Raw genomic sequence first — 17,065 nt, forward strand, 5'->3', positions numbered from 1 at the left:
GTCCTCCTAGATGTGTATGACTTTTTTCTTCTGCTGAACAAAAGATGATTTTTAGAAGAATATTTCAGAGCCTATATTCACAAAAAATCTTAAGACTAAAAGTAGCTCCTAACATGGAAATTTAGGAGCATGTCACTCTTAATTTTAGGATTCGTAACATTTCCTTCTATGAGTAATTCATTAAGGATTTTAATGCTAAAAGTAACACCTAAACCCACGACAGCTAAGAAGTCATGAGACTCACAAATGTTCCGAACCATGGCTGCTGTCGTCAATCCACATTTAAAATAATGTATTTGAATATTATCATGACACTGACTCTTTAAAAATGTATTGCCTGAATCGCGAGTGTGTTTTCATTAAGGTAAATGCAGTTATCTCTCCCACAAACCGAAACAACTCAGTTACACTGGAGATAATGGTTTTGACAACTCTGCCTCCCTGGCCACATCAAAATAAAACTGTGTAGCGCAAATGAATTGGGAATTTCTGTCATCCGTCAGCAGAATCATCTATCAAACTATAAATAACCTCTCCAGACCTCACGTTGTCACAAAATTCATAGCATTTTCTTTTGGATGTGCACTCGCTGCAGAAAAAAAAGGTGGCATTCTCAGACCTCGTAGGGCTACCCGGTGTAGTTGATACAGTAGATAGGATGCATGCTTGTCTGTCTATCTATCTATCTATGAAGAATTTTCAGACAAATTGCACTTCCCTTTCTACTAATCACTTTGGCCGTTTTAAGAGAGCACACTCATAACACGTTATGTCATCCATAGCAACGAGGTCAGCTCTCTTTGGAGAACTCCTAGTGGTAAGATGAAAATCTTTGTGAATACAAGCCCAGCTATGTAGGTCCATCAATGCAAGTGAATAATTGCCAGAACTTTGAAGCTCCTAAAGCACATAAAAGCAGCATAAAAGTAATCCATAAGACTCCATTGTTTAAATTCGTATCTTCAAAGGCGATATGATAGGTGTGGTTGAGAAACAGATCAATATTAAAGTCCTTTTTTATTATAAATCTCCACTTCCACATTGTTCTTTTTTTGTTTTTGGCAATTCACATTATTTGTGCATATCGCCACATACTGGGCAGGGAGGAGAATTTATTACCCTCTTGATGGAAGTGAGCGCAGTCAGGAGGGCAGTCTTCAAGGAGAGTGCCTTAAGCTCAGCTGACTGCAAAGGCTCAAAGGGGCTCTCTGTAGACCCTGAAGAACTACAGAGATGTCCCATGAGGGAACGAGGTGCGGTCTGAAGGGATTCAGCCTCCTGGTGCCTCTCAGGAACCTGATGATCAGGTCGTGCTTCCCTAAGGACTTACTGTCCACTGTGTCGTGATGTGCCGCTATAGCAGCTACATACACCTTCAAGGTGGAAGGAGACAGCCGCCCTTCCAACCTCTCCTGCAGGAAGGAGAGCATCGATCCGACTGCACATCTCTGGGGGTCTTCCCGTCGGAAAGAACACCACTTAGTGAACAGACGCCACTTAAAGGCATACAGGCGCCTCATAGAGGGGGCCCTAGCCTGAGTGATCATGTCTACCACTGCAGGTGGTAGACAGCTTAGGTCTTCCACATCCTGTCCAGGGGCCAGACAAGGAGATTCCAGAGGTCTGGTCACGGGTGTCAGATGGTGCCCCGTCCCTGAGAAAAAAGGTCCTTCCTCAGGGGAATTCGCGGGGGGGGGGGGGCTGTCAGGAGGAGCGTGAGGTCCAAGAATCACATCTGGGTGGGCCAGGACGACCTGTTCCACGTCCTCCCTGACCTTGCACAGGGTCTGTGCAAGTAGGCTCACTGGGGGAAACACATATTTGCGCAGTCCAGGGAGCCAGCTGTGTGCCAGCGCATCTATACCGAGAGGTGCCTCGGTCAGGGCATACCAGAGCGGGCAGTGGGAGGATTCTTGGGAGGCGAACAGGTCTACCTGTGCCTGTCCGAATCGACTCCAGATCACCTGGACCACCTGAGGGTGGAGTCTCCACTCTCCCCTGAGGGTAACCTGCCGTGACAGTGCGTCCGCTGCAGTGTTGAGGTCGCCCAGGATGTGAGTGGCTCGCAGCGACTTGAGGTGCTGCTGACTACAGAGGAGGAGATGGCGGGCGAGTTGTTACATTCAACGGGAGCGCAGACCGCCTTGACGGTTGACATATGCTACCGTTGCCGTGTTGTCTGTCCGAACTAACACGTGCTTGCCCTGGATCAATGGCTGGAACCTCCACAGGGCGAGCAGAATTGCCAGCAACTCAAGGCAGTTTATGTGCCAACGCAGCCGCGGGCCCGTCCATAAGCCGGCGGCTGCGTGCCTGTTGCAAACAGCACCCCAGCCCATCTTGGAGGCGTCTGTCATGACCATGACGCGCCTGGAGATCTGCTCTAGGGGAACGCCTGCCTGTAGAAATGCGAGGTTGGTCCAAGGGCTGAAGAGGCGGTGACAGATCGGTGTGATGACCACGCGATGTGTCCCACGGCACCATGCCCATCTTGGGACTCAAGTCTGAAGCTAGTGCTGAAGTGGTCTCATATGCATCAACCCGAGCGGAGTGGCCACCGCTGAGGATGCCATATCCCCAGGAGCCTCTGAAAGAATTTCAGTGGAACCGCTGTTTTCTGTTGGAACGCCTTCAAACAGGTCAGCACCGACTGTGTGCGCTCGTTCGTGAGGCACGCTGTCAACGAGACTGAGTCCAACTCCAAACCAAGAAAAGAGATGCTCTGAACCGGGAGGAGCTTGCTCTTTTCCCAGTTGACCCGAAGCCCTAGTCGGCTGAGGTGCGAGAGCACCAGGTCCCTGTGTGCACACAACATATCCTGAGAGTGAGCTAGGATTAGCCAATCATCGAGATAGTTGAGAATGCGAATGCCCACCTCCCTTAATGGGGCAAGAGCTGCTTCTGCGACCTTCGTGAAGACACGAGGGGACAAGGACAGACCGAAAGGGAGGACCTTGTACTTATATGCCCGACCCTTGAATGCAAACCGCAGGAAGGGTCTGTGTTGAGGTAGAATCAAGACATGGAAGTATGCGTCCTTCAGGTCTACCGCCGCAACCCACCGCCTTTTTTTGGTACAATGAAGTAGGGGCTGTAAAACCCCTTCTTCATCTCGGCCGGAGGGACAGTTTCTATCACATCCTTCCGTAGGAGGGTAGCAATCTCCACGCGCAAGGTAGCAACGTTTTCATCCTTCACCGAGGTGAAGTGAATGCCGCTGAAGCTGGGCAGACGCCTGGCGAACTGAATCGCGTAGCCGAGTCAGACGGTCTGGATCAGCCATCGCGACGGATTGGAAGGCGCAAGCCATGCAAGTATGCAAGTGCAAGCCGATCGAGGGGGACCAAAGGGACAATCTCGTCGGACGTACCAGCAGGTGGGGCCTCACGGCGGGGCGGAGCCCGAGGTGCCATGCAATGTTGTGGCCGTGCTGAGTCCAGGGACATCGAAGCACTTACCTGGCTCCTTGTGACCACCCCTGGAACAGCCTGGGAAGGGGGAGGAAGAGGCCTGTCCTCATGACCCGTGGAGACTGTCACATCGGGGGTGGATTTGTGCCACAGCTGGGCGCGCAGGGGCGGGGAGACCGCCGCTGGAGCGCCAACCCTGCAAGGATGAAAAGGTGGACGGTGGTCATGATGACGGCCGTGCACACCGGTTATGTGACCCAGGGAACGAGGAAATCGCTCTTTTGCTGAACTGTTGGGTACCACAGCCACTTGGGCATGCGGCGAAATTAAATTAAAAAGCAATAAAAGATTCTCCTCCTGGCCCTCCACCGGGGGATGGAGTGGTCTGCTTACCAGCTCCAAGGTGGGTTTTGTCGTCCCTGGGTCGCCCGTCTCAGGGGCGCTTCGAAGCCTTCCGTGGGTTCTTGGCGGCCGGCCGTGAGACGGGTGACGTCTGCTTCCTGCGGTGGGCTCCACGCCGGGGCCGGTCCGAAGGGGGGGGCTGCAGCGGAGCCAGTGCAGTCACCTAAGGGGGACACCCTTAGCGACAAGCAGGCGGGGTGTGGGATCTTGAGCCACACCAGGGCAGGATGTGCTGGATAGCCTCCATCTGCTGCTTTACTGTTGAGAACTGCTGGGCAAAGTCCTCAACGATGTCGCCGAATAGGCCAATCTGGGATATAGGGGCAGCAAGGAACCGTGCCTTGTTGGCCTCACCCATCTCGACCAGGTTGAGCCAAAGGTGGCGCTCCTGGACCACTAAGGTGGACATCGCCTGCCCGAGAGACCGCGCTGTGACCTTCGTCGCCCGGAGAGCGAGGTCGGTCGCCGAGCGCAGCTCCTGCATCAAATCTGGGGCGGAACTACCTTCGTGCAATTCTTTTAGTGCCTTGGCTTGGTGGACCTGCAGGAGAGCCATGGCGTGCAGGGCGGAGGCGGCTTGTCCATTGGCACTGTAGTCTTTGGCCGTCAGGGATGACGAAAACCTACAGGCCTTGGACGGGAGCTTTGGGCATCCGCGCCAGGTGGTGGCGCTCTGGGGGCATAGGTGCACCGTGAGCGCCTTATCCACCGGGGGAATCGCCGAATAGCCCCTGGCCGCCCCGCCATCGAGGGTAGTGAAAGGTCAGTAAAAGGTGCCTCCCACGATTTTGTCAGCTCCTCATGCACTTCCGGAAGAAAGGGACTGGAGGGGGGCGTGGCGTGGCTGCTTTGAGCGGTGCCACAAGCCCAGGAACCAATCATCAAGCCACGAGGGTTCAGGGGACAGCAGAGGGTTCCACTCTAGCCCGACGCTCACGGCCGCCCGGGAAAGCATGTCCATCATTTCCGCATCAGCCTATGACTGGGCAACCGTACCCGAGGGGGGGAGCCCAGCTGAGGCTTCTGCATCTGGCTGGACGAGCCCGCTCTCTGATGCTTTTTTACGAAAGCAAACCGTGACCGCAACGTTGCCATGGTCATGTTCTCGCAGTGAGTACACGAGGGTCGTGCCCAGACACAAAAGACAGCGATCGTGACCGTCCGAAGTTAAGAGGTAACGACCGCAACCAGGAATAACACACAACCAGAAAGGCATCTTTAAAAAGATGCGTTTTTAAAAAGACGTTCCGTGTGTGCCGCTCTTTCAACGTTGAGTGAGTGACAGATAGGGAACAGCAGTTACAGAAATACTTAAATCAGCCCATCTGGCACCAACAGTCATCCATGCAATTATGTAATCAGCCAATCGTGTGGCAGCAGTGCATAAAATCATGCAGATATGGGTCAGGAGCTTCAGTTAATGTTCACATCAACCATCAGAATGGGAAAAAAAGTGATTTGGACAGTTGGTGCCAGACGGTTAAAACGTGAGTTAGACTTTGTTTTGTTTATTTCTTTTTTACTTGCATCCCTCCTCCCCCCTGTTTGAGTCCATATGGCTTTGTAAATATTGTAAATTGTAAAATTGTTAATTGTTTTGATTGCGCAGCTGAACCGGCAGCAGCTTTCAAGCTGTTGCAACTTCACCTGTTGTCAGCCTTAATTTCCAGTCTGCATATTTCCAAATGCAGCTCTAGCTCGGCCTGATGTGCTTGAGCATTCTCTTGCGTCTCCATTTGCAAAACCGGCCAGGTGGACTTTCAGTCACGCCTCAATCTGTCCCTCGTCCCACTCACCCACTGAACTGAGAGGCTGCGTGCCAGCACCAAGAGGGTTTGTCTCTCCACCACTATCAGCACCAGGCACAACAAGGACATTTAGCTCAATCAAATGATTGGATCAGTCAATGTGAGCCCACTTTGAAAATTCTTCATATCAAATCTATTTGTCCCACTGAAGAAAAACAATGTGTTTAATGGGGGCCTTTATGATTGATTTTGAGGTTTCATGTGTTTTTTGAAAATTCAAGTCAAGTCCTTTTAATTTTTATAGCCCACAAAAGGTGTTAAGAAATTAGCTACTGTGTAAGCTACTATTATGTTTGCTTGTCAAGTTTAACTCAGTGGTAAAAAGTGACCCAGTTGACCTGAATTCACCATATAAGCAGGTGAAGAGTAAAACACTTATGGACACTGAAGGAAGTAACTGTAATGTTGATTTTTCAAACACAAGGCCTCACAGAAAAACTCTTGTACAAGCAGTTAGGAAGTCACCAAAGCGATGGCAACTGATGAAACATTGTAGAGCAAAACAGAAAAGTTTTTCATGGCAGTGTACAGAAGGGTAAGCAAGGCCAGAGACTTCCCAAATTACCGTATTTCGAGTCAAAGTCAGCATGTGTCAGGAAAAAACCCCTCTTTTGACAGAGTTTTGGCATGGAAGTATTTTGTGAATCACATGTATTAACATCAAGGATGTTCTCTCCTGTTTGCATGCCAAGAAGCAGGCATGTGTCAAAAGGTGTGGAGGCAGATAAAAAGAAATACTGTGACAAACCTTTTCATGAATGTTCCTCAAAGAGAGATAAAAGAGACGCGGGAGGGTTGAAATCCTGCTTCAAAAACACTCATACTGGATATAAAAGGAACAGTTCACCCAAAAAGGAAAATTATCATATCCTCATGTCATTTGTTGGAATTTTGAAGAATGTACTGGTTGCTGTTTTCCATACAATTCAGGCTGATTCCACAACAAATCAACATGGAAAGGTCTATTCACATTAAGACTGAAACAAATAAATTGAAAACAAATTTCACCCCTGTACAGTAAGTGGCGCTGTTCTACGAAAAAAAGTAGTACTGGGGTTTAAACGCATTCAACAGTTTAAATTAATATTATTATTTTTTATATTAAAGTTTCATTATGTTCTTTGCATGTTTTGATGCATTTCAAGGAATTTAAAATCTGTTCTTTTGTGCGAAAGAGCACTATTGCATAAATCTACCTCTGTCCCATTTCATATTTCTGCACATGTATTTTACCACAGTGTTATGTAAACAAACTACCGAACCCAATTGCTCTTTTTTAAATGTCAGAGTAATAACACAAGGTACAGTGTTCTTCGCAATGCAAAGAAAGAAAAAAACATGACTGATCTTCATTTTGTCGGTGTGAATAGCTCCATCGTAATCCATTGTTTCTATTAAAATATCATTTGCAACGTTTGCAGTGAATTTTCAGTCTTGGTATGAATAGTTCTTTACAATGAATGGGGAGTGGGGAATGGGTAAATAATTCAGTTCGGCTTTGTGAACCGAATCAACCAATTCCATGAAATGGAAAATCTGACTCAAAAGAACAATTAATTCACAAATCAGACATCACTACTTCTTTCATGAACTTGCCAAGGAGAGCTAGGACAGATGTAAATATATTTCGTGAACATTGACTTGATCAAAAAGATCTATCATATGGTTTCAAAAGACTTTGAATATAGTGCTCGAGTCATACGGACCACTTTTATGAAACTTTTCTTATGCTTTTGCATTAGGGGTGTGACGATTCACTCTGACAACGATTAGATTAGATTACAATTCTTTACCTAACAATTATGATGCATTGTGAAATTTGGTCAATTCGATTTGATTAGATTTTTTTCAAATTCACAGATACATTTTGGACCAAGGAGGTTTGGCTTATATGTGTGGCTGCATATATTAATAAACAATGCATTACATGATATGCACAATAGATATTATAAATATGTTACATATTGTCACGTATTCCCTGCGTTTTGCTTAGACTTTTATTTTGAAATTCTTGTTTAGTTCCCTGTTCCTGTTTCCTGTTAGTTTTTGTAGTCCTTGACCTTTCATGATTGGTTTTCCCCTGATTGTTTTCCCCAGGTATTCCTCGTTTCCTTGTTTGCCCATGTGTATTTAAGCCCTTGTTTCCCCTGGTTTTTTTGTCAGTCTTCACATGTGTTGTCATGTTCTGTGCCTGGTTTCCCATGTTTTGTTTCTTATATTCTGAGTTTCTTTGTTTATCTTTGTGATAATACAGCTGCGTATAGATCCTCATTCCTCGCCTGCCTCATCACAGTAAAACTGACCAAAAATGGATCTAGCGGCCGTCCGAATTCTGCTCCTTAAACAAGGGGACCATCCAGTTGAGGATCACGTCCATGAGTTTTTAGAGCTAGCGAATTTAGTACCCGCTCCCCCAGAGACTCTTCCTCCAGCAGCTCTGCCCGCTCCCCCAGAAACAATTCCTCCAGCGGCTCCGCCCGCTCCCCCAGAGACTATTCCTCCAGCGGCTCCGCCTGCTCATCCAGAGACTATTCCTCCAGCGTTTCCATCCACCTTACCGGAGACTATTCCTCCAGTGGTTCCGTCCGCCTTACCAGAGACTCTTCTTACAGCGGCCCCACCACCAGACCCTGTCTCAGCCCTGTGGCCGCGTCCTAGGCCTCCTGACCCTGTCTTAGCCCTGCGGCCACCTCCCAGGCCTCCTGACCCTGTCTCGGCTCTGCGGTCGCCTCCCAGGCCTCCTGACCCTGTCTCGGCTCTGCGGTCGCCTCCCAGGCCTCCTGACCCTGTCTCGGCTCTGCGGTCACCTCCCAGGCCTCCTGACCCTGTCTCGGCCCTGCGGCCACCTCCTAGACCTTCTGACCCTGTCTCGGCCCTGCAGCCACCTACCAGAACTCCTGACCCAGTCCCCACCTTGAGGTCATCTCCTTGGTCTCCTGGCTGCCTGCCTGATCTGCTCTGGTCTCCTTGGTCTCCTGGCCATCTGCCTGATCTGCTCTGGTCTCCTTGGTCTCCTGGCTGTCTGCCTGATCTGCTCTGGTCTCCTTGGCCTCCTGGCCATCCACCTGATCTGCTCTGGTCTCCTTGGTCCTCACTCTCACCAGCTCTGCCTCGGTCTTCCGAGCCCCCAGCTCCACCTCAGCCCTCTGAACCTCTGGCTCCAGCTTGGTCCTCCGAGCCTGCAGCGTCGCCCTGGCTCTCCATCCCTCTGGCTCTGCCTTGGTCTCAAGCCTCCCTGACTTTGCCTTGTTCCTCTGCTCCCCTTGCCCCTTGTGCCCCCTTGAACTGCCTGTTTGCCCCTTATGCCCCCCTGAACTGCCTGTTTCTCCCTTCCCCCCACACTCCATGGACAATTATTATTTTTATTTTTTTGAGCGTCTGGAATCTGCGCCTCCATTTGTTAAGCTCATTCACGAGAATACAATCGCATTTTCATGCAGAACTGTTTGTGGCACATACTCCTAAATATAAAAATGCTTTATGTTTTCGCGGCTGCTGTGTGTCATTGACCAATCACAGGTGACTGTAATCAACTGGTTCCCTTCAGAACAGTCTGAAATTGCTCCCTATTCCCTGTAGCATTCACTAACTATAAAGAGAATGAATGAACGAATGAGTGTTTTTGTTCACAGCCAGTATCTGCCTACCAATCACATTTATTTAAGCTAAGTTCTATTTGTGTTTTAACTGTTTTATGGAAACATTTTGTGCAGATACAAAAGCAATATTAGGCTAACATAATATATCATAATCAGGGAAGAAGGCAACAACAGTGAACTTAATTTGGCCAAATGGATGCAAACAGTACTGAATAATGACACAGAAAGCCGAACATGGCAGCATCCATCTATTCATCCATTTTATCTTATGTAGGTTTGAGGGGTGAACTAGGCAGTATAAATTTTTTTTTATTTCAAAGTGCGCTTTCTTTCCCTTCAATCTTACATGCTCAGCAAGGGGGCGCTTGTTTAGTGCAAGACAAACATAAGTTAGTCCAAAATCAACTTTAGATTTCATAAAGCCTACACTGTAAAAGGGGTATTTTAATTGAGGATCTATTTCTACCTGATCTAATCTTAAAAATATTACTTTTGTTTGTATAACTTACAGTAATATAATTGGGCTAATTCAGACATATTAAAGGATGTCTTAAAAAAGCAGTTAATTTAGATGTTACCACATGAAGCACATTTTTACCTAACACAAGCTACCTGACAAAACAAACAAAACATTTTCTTAACTTGAAACACTGAGTAAGCTAACATTTGTATTTGAATGGTACTTGAATTTAACTCTTTGGCTGAACTTAAAATCTCCATGTAGGCTCAACTTAAATAGAACAACTAGCACAGTGAACATTAGCATGCTAATTGAATAAAGCATGCTTTGATTAGCATAGCAATTGCTCAACAAGTATATCAATACATTGCAGAATGTTGTAACATTGTACCTGTCCTCAAGCTAATCTCAAGCTCCACTATTCTCCGTAATGGTAACCCCCCAAATACTTTATCATGACAGAAGCTCTTCTATACAACACAACAAAATATTAAACACTAACAAGTATCTCCCTTTACATTCATCTCGCACAAAGACACTATATAACACTTCATTTTAACATTTACTCTCCCTGTAAAGTGTGTCATGTAAAGCATGCTGGGAAATAAAAATCCCCTTCGGTTAAATTTAAGTTCCTGTAAATTTAAAGAGACAAGTTCATTAAACTCAAAACATTAAACAGTTCAGGTTATTTAAAAGGTGTAAGTTTTGTGAACTCAAAAGAAAAAGTTCTAAATACTCAAGGTTAATTTATTTGAATTAAGTTGTATGATTACATTTTTCCCTACTCAAAACAATTAATCATTTTGAGCATTAGGCTTTACAGTGTGCAGTATATCAAAGGAAAAACACAGTAACAACAAATTTTGTCCAAATTGGGTCTCTTTCTTTTAGACTCTTTAGACTTCAAATGTGCTTCATGTCCTAACATCTAAATTACTTGTTATAGGTTTGAAGTTAAAAATATTATTTAACATAACTGAATTAACTACATTATTGTTACACAACAAAAAGCTAGCTTTGGGGTTTAGATCAAGTAGAAATAGCTCCTTATGGTAACAATTGCAGTGTGAAAATTTTATAATGAATATTTGGCTGGAAAAATAAATTGAAGCCATTTTCCTCAGTTTCAGTGTTGGCATAGTTACTGCATCTTGCCTTTGTGGGCCACAATTTGACTGCAAATAGCTAGAGAAAAACACTCACTCTTTGGCTGGATAAATTTTGATTATATGAACCAAGCAATAATACATACATTTAATTTAATTTACTGACCTACTTTTCAGTCAAACTCCAAAAGCAAACAATCAGTACTAATGTATTATATACTGTATAATGTTCATTCTGTGGACACTTGGAAGCACTGAGAAAAAAATAGTAATGCCTCCTGACATTTTACCTGACATTTTATAAGATCAAACACTCCCGAAGTGCTGAATCCAAACACACCGCAAGGGCTTGTCAATAAAGTTTGGTTTGACGTGCAACTGCATCTAGGATGGCTGGCAAAAGAGGGAAATCGGCAACTGCGTGCTGAATCGTTTGTTGTTCGCAAGGATGAGAATGGCATCAAGTATGCAACCTTGACTTTCAATGAAGCCACTAAAAACCATAAAGATCCCAAGGAGAGAGCCAACGAGGATTCATGTACGAGAAGCCAGGAGATGCGTTATGTCCTGTCGCCTCGTTGGACAAATACCTGTCCTTGCTCCCTCCGAATCCACCGGCTTTTTATCTGCACCCAAAGAGGAGCAATTACAGCAATAATGTGTGGTAAGTAATTTTATAAAATGGTAAAATAATAATGATAAAAATCCGGCCCTAAAATTCAATTGAATATACTGCCTCTTTCCAAATATGGATTCTAATTCTCTAGACATCCAGTGAGGATGATCTAACACATCTACGATGCAAAGGATCATGTTTCAGTGAATCGATCCTGGTTTGAAAGGTGCGGCGGGAGAAATTCAGCGTCAACTGTCCAACATGTTTGTGATGCTGACGAAAGTTGTTGCTGACTTAGAAGATCTCGCTGTAATACGTCGATCGATTACGGCGATAGAAACAAAATTCTCTAAGTTGGTTACAAGAGTGGCAGATGTTGAGAAGCGGATCGATTATCTGGAGTCATCAGAGAGGGAATTATCTGATAGTGACCAAAGTTGATTTGGAACACATTCTTGAAAAAATTGAAGATCTTGAGAATAGGAGCCGCAGGAATAACATCCGAATTGTTGGAATTCCTGAGCATGAGGAGGGAATATGTTGAAATTCCTAGACCAGCTCTTCCCGAGTCTGCTCGAAATAACAGGCCATAAGCTGGAAATCGAGCGAGCTCAAAGAGTCCCGGCTGGCAGATCTACAGAAGGAGACAGGCCCCGATCAATTCTGGCCAAATTCCTGAGATCATCTGATAAAGATCTTGTGTTACGCAAGGCGGGGAGCAAAGGAAAGCTTTCTTGGAAGAATCACAGCATTTTTTGTTCCCAGACTTTGTGAATTTGACAAGAGAAACGTGATCGATTCAAGAACTGCAAGAAACTCTTACATCAACGGAAGATCACTTTTGCACTGATGTTCCCGGCCAAACTAAGTATAAATACTAAGGATGGCCGCAAAGTATTTTTATGCCCCAAGCAAGCACTGTCCTTTATAAAAACATTGGAGTGAGTAAGCCATTTAGTGTTTCTCATTTGAGTGGATTGACTCGCTGTACTTACTCTGGTTGTCTGAGGATGCTGGGTGCCATTTTTGTTTCTTTTTGTGTTGGTTCCGCCTAGTGGCTGGAGTTTGTTTTGTGGAATAACACTCCTTCGAGAAACTTTTGCATTGACGGAAGATCGCTTTTACACTGAAGTTCCAGCCAGTGATAAGTATGACCGCAAAATATCTACATGCCTACAACAAGCGATGTCTTTTATAGAGTTGATGGACAGGAAATCATGGTGTGTTTCTTATGTGGCTTCTGAGTCAACTTGACTCGTTAAATATCACTTGACCGTCCAAGGTTTCTTGTTTCTTTTTGTACTGGTTCTGCCTAGCGCCTGGAGTTTGTTTTGTGGAGAAACATACCTTCGGGACAGCTGTGGATGAATCTGCTTGTTATTTGTGCTTATGCCTTCCATTTGCTGGAGTTTGTTTTACAAAGTATTTTCTGTTATGTAATTTTGCCTCACAAAATTTGTATAGAAACACCGGACTTGAGCAAAGTTTTTAGTTCCGACGGCAAAGTTGTCACGGGGGCTCTCGTAGGCGTACATGGACAGTTTGAGTTTAGAGGGGTGGACGCCAGTTGGCGCTGTCATGCGCGGGGTTAATGCACACGTTCTTCTTTTTTTTGTTTGTTATGTTCGGGGGGAAATTCGGGGTTATATTGTAGCACTAATGCGGAAATGTGGTCTTTATAATTTTGTTTTTGACACTCAATTTATTTTTCTATTATGTCAAATGTTAATATGAGTGGATTGTCTCTCTCCACATGGAATGTGAATGGGTTGGGACACCCTATAAAAAGAAAGTTCATTCTTTTCTTAAGCGTAAGAAATATGATATTGTGTTACTTCAAGAAACTCACCTTTCCCCACAGGAAGCTGGAAAATTTGGGAAGATATGGGGTGGACATGTTTTCTTTAGTGCTGGCTCAAGTAAAAGCAGGGGAGTCATTATATTGATAAATAAACATCTACAATTCAAATTTCTCAAACAGATTAATGATAAATTAGGAAAATTCATTACTGTTTTCGCTGAAATTCAGGGGCAAAGGTTGATTTTGGCTAATATTTACGCACCTAATGCTGATGATCAGGGCTTTTTATAGATCTTGAAGGGATGTTGCAAGCCGCTGGCACCCCTCATAATATAATATTGGGAGGAGACTTTTTTTTTGTAATTAACATTTTTTATTGATTCAAAAAGAAAGCACAACAGAGAAAAACACAACATATACACAACGAATCAACATTTAACTTTTAACATTCATTAACATCCCTCCCTAAACACCAACCCCACCCTACCCCAAAGAACACCCCTGTGGTCACATAAAATAATACACACACACAAACAATAATAAAAAAAATAAAATAAATAAAAATATATAATAAATATACATAATTAAACTAAACATCTCCCTCCTCATCCCTTCCCCTAGAGTCCTCCAAAACTGCCAAATACCTACCCCACTTCCTGAAAAATAAGTCCTCCCACCCCAGCCTTCCATCTATCATCCTCTCATAAGCCACCACCCTCCCCATCTCCGCACACCACTCTGGAAATTGTGGCGTTCCGTCTGACTTCCATCCCCTTAAAATAATTTGTCTACCGATCATCACGCTAGTCAGAACCCAATTTTTTATATATTTGTCACCCGAATGTATAACTTCCCCATCGCCCAAAATGCAAAGTCTGGGGCAAAGTAAAATTTGAGTGTCCAGAATGTCACGCAAATAATTCTGAATCTTTAACCAAAAATCTTGGATTTTAACGCATCCCCAAAAAACATGGGCTATGTCTCCAACTTCTGATTGGCATCGCCAGCATGTGGGTGTGTCATTAAGACCAAGCCTGTATAATCTAGAGGGGGTCCAATAAAGTCTTTGTAAAATCTTAAATTGCATAAGGCGAACCCTTGCATCTCTAGATGCAGACTTGACATTTTTCAGAATCTTAGTCCACACTCCATCCTCCAATATCAAATTCATATCTTTCTCCCATAATTTCTTAATAGAAGTTAAAGCTCCATCTCCCATACTCTGAATTAACAGGGAGTAGTACACTGATGCCTCATGACCTTTTCCAAAAGCCGCAATCACTTCTGCCAAAGCATCTGCCTCCTCAGGGGGGTGTGTGCTACTCCCAAAAATAGTACAAAGCAGGTGGCGCAATTGTAAATACCTATAAAACTGAGGTCTGGGGATCCCAAAATGTTGGACCAAGTTTTCAAACGATCTCAACACACCACTTACATATAGGTCACTGAGTGTAGCAACCCCCCTCACAATCCACTCTGGCCAGCAGAAAGGGGACTTGCCACTACACAATCTTGGGTTCTGCCATATGCTCGAGGCAACATTTAAATAAGTGTCCAATTTAAACAATCTGGACACTTTAGTCCATACCAAGTGTAAATGCGAAATAACGGGGTGTAACTTAACTTTTCCAATTAGTTTGATAGAGATGCTTTGTAACGGCGAAATAGGGGCAAGAACTGCCTGTTCAATAACAAACCAGGGAGGGGCAGCGACCAATGAGCCAAATGTCTGAGACTGAACGCATAGTAATAAAACAAAATCTTGGGTAGGCCTAGCCCACCTTTGTCAATCGGCCTATGTAACTTATTAAAATGCAATCTGGGACGTTTACCATTCCAAATGAAGGACTTCGCTATGCTATTGAATTGCTTGAAATAAGAGAGGGGGAATCTACAGGTAGGGACTGTAGCAGGTAGTTACATTTTGGAATACAATTCATTTTAATAACATTAACCTTCCCAATCATAGATAAATGTAATGAATCCCACCTGCCCACATCGCTCAAAAATATTTTTATTAAAGGGTCAAAATTGACACTAACTAAATCAGACAAATTTGCTGGGAATAAAATCCCCAAATACTTAATGCCCTGTTTGGGCCACTGGAAGGCACCCGGCTGGAAAGCCATTACTGGACAGTACGCTGTCAGAGCCAAAGCTTCGGATTTAGACCAATTAACTTTGTATCCTGAGAACTTGGAAAAGGAATTAATAATTCTGTGGAGGCAAGGCATAGATCTAGTAGGTTCAGAGACAAATAATAAAATATCATCTGCGTAAAGCAGAAGTTTATGCGCCACACCTCCCGCCACCATCCCTGGAAAATCATCCTCCTTTCTTATCGCGGCTGCTAATGGTTCCAGGGCAAGACAGAACAATAAAGGGGAAAGAGGGCAGCCCTGCCGAGTTCACCTATCCAGAGTAAAATAATCTGAAATGAATCCATTTGTTTGTACCGCTGCTACAGAGTGTTTATAAAGTAACTTAATCCAACCAATAAATGTACTCCCAAACCCATACATTTCCAAAATCTTAAAAAGATAATTCTACCATATCAAACGCCTTTTTGGCGTCAAGTGAGATGGCAGCGACCGGAGACTGATCATTCGCCACTGACCACATAATATTGATGAGACGCCTGATGTTATCAGAAGAGCTATGGCCCCGAATAAACCCCACATGATCTATATGTATAAGAGATGTCATAACTTTACTTAATCAATTAGCCAGATTTTTTGACAATATTTTTACATCTAGTTGGATCAGGGAGATTGGACGGTAACTTTTACACTCACTTGGATCTTTGTATTTTTTAAGAATCAGACTGATCCGGGCTTGTGTCATGGTTGGCGGAAGCTTTCCATTCTTTAATGATTCAGTATAAACTTCTAACAAAAATGGAGCCAGTTCTGTAGCATAAGATCTAAAAAATTCAGCGGCAAAACCATCTGGCCCCGGAGCCTTGCCAGTAGGTAGGTACTTAATTACCTCGTCAAGCTCCTCCAAGGTTATCTCAGAATCAAGAGAGTTTTTTTGCTCAGTCGTCAGTTTAGGAAGATCTAATGGTTCCACAAAGTTTCTAATATCTTCATCAGTAGATGAAGACGTGGAACTATAAAGATCAATATAGAACTCTTTAAAGGCATTATTAATATCAATGGCTGAAGTAAAAATTTCACAACCAGCAGATTTCACTGAGGGAATGATAGAAAGAGACTCTCTCTGCTTTATATATCTAGCCAAAAGCTTCCCTGCTTTGTCACCCGACTCAAAGTATAACTGTCTTGCCCTGAATAACCAAAACTCCATGTTCCGTGACAAAATAGTATTATATCTGTATTTCAATTGGGTCAATTCTCTGAGGCCATCAGCTGACATACGGCGCTTCAGCTCTGCCTCTGCACTTTTAATATTCTCTTCCAACTCCACAAATTCTCATGCTTTGGATTTTTTGATGAATGAGGCATACTGTATGATCCGACCCCTAAGAACCGCCTTAAGTGCCTCCCAAGCCACGCCCACAGAGGATACCGAGGACCAGTTGGTCTCCATATAGACATTGATTTCAGTCTTTAACATTTGTTGGAAATCAGGATTTTGCAAAAGGGACACATTAAGGCACCAACTATATGATTTCTTTTTCTTTATATGTGGCATCACCTCTAAACTCACCAGGGCGTGATCTGAGACTAAAATGTTTCCAATTGAGCAATCCGCAACAAATGAAATAAGGGATATGGATATCAAAAAAAAAATCTATTCTAGAATAAATCTTATGGACTGATGAAAAAAATGTATAGTCCCTACCAGATGGGTTCAAAAGTCTCCAAATATCCGTAAGACCAATATTTTTACACATC

Source organism: Myxocyprinus asiaticus, chromosome 32 (assembly GCF_019703515.2).
Source record: "Myxocyprinus asiaticus isolate MX2 ecotype Aquarium Trade chromosome 32, UBuf_Myxa_2, whole genome shotgun sequence".
NCBI lineage: Eukaryota > Metazoa > Chordata > Actinopteri > Cypriniformes > Catostomidae > Myxocyprinus > Myxocyprinus asiaticus.